We start from the raw sequence: 1,088 nt of genomic DNA, 5'->3' as shown, positions 1-1,088 counted from the left end.
TTGTAGGATTCGGAGAGGAAAAATGGCAAACCCCAACGCCGAGGTCAACCAGCCCGAAGGAAACCAAAGGCCGCATGTGAACAACATCCGTGGGGGCAACGACACACGTTCGATGATGGAGATCCTTGCTCCGCATCGTCCCCAAAACCGTAACGGAATTGTCGCCCCCACGATACCGGCCAACACGTATGAGATAAAGACCGATATGATCCAGCTGATACAACAATGCGGTCAATTCGGAGGGGAGCTCCATGAGAACCCCAACGAACATCTCGATAAATTCCTTATGTGTACCGACACCTCTCGGTAAAATGGTGTTCCCGTTGAGGCTGTGAGACTAAAGTTGTTTCCTTTTTCTTTAACAGGACAGGCGTTGGAGTGGCTACACTCGTTGGAGGCTGGATCCATCACGTCATGGGAGGAGCTCGAGAAGGAGTTCGTTTCCTACTATTTCCCACCGTCCAAAACGGTCAAGTTACGGATTGATATCACGTCTTTTAGGCAACTGGAATGCGAGGCCCTTCATGCAGCTTGGGCTAGGTTCCGGAAGTTGCTCCGAAACTGCCCCCACCATGACATCCCAAAGCACGACTTGGTAAGCACCTTTTACCACGGGTTAACCCCCACTAATCATGCGACTATTGATTCTGCTGCAGGTGGGGATCTATTTCGGAAGTCAGCAAGTGAGGCCTACGAGCTCATTCACGAGCTCGCGAGAAAAAGCGTGCAGTGGCAAGAGGATCGGCTTGCCGGACCGTCACGACATCAAACGTTCGCTGTGGAGAAAGAGGCTCCGAAAAGTTCCATGGCGGAGATGAATAAGAAACTTGACGCGTTAATAGCCCAGTTGAGCCTCAACAAAAGTGCACAGGTCCTAATGTGCAATCATTGTGGTGGAGACCATGACGGACTCAATTGCCAAGCCGGCAGCCCTTTCACCGGCGACATCGAGAATGTAAGTTATATAGGAGGCAATCCAAGGTATAATCCTAATCCGAACTCCTATCACCACCACAATAATAATAACAGCGGTTGGCGGCCTCGGTACCAACACCCGAACTTGTCATATGGCAATAATAATAATGTGT

Source organism: Euphorbia lathyris, chromosome 2 (genome assembly GCF_963576675.1).
Source record: "Euphorbia lathyris chromosome 2, ddEupLath1.1, whole genome shotgun sequence".
Classification (NCBI taxonomy): domain Eukaryota; kingdom Viridiplantae; phylum Streptophyta; class Magnoliopsida; order Malpighiales; family Euphorbiaceae; genus Euphorbia; species Euphorbia lathyris.
This window is presented reverse-complemented; position numbering follows the sequence as displayed.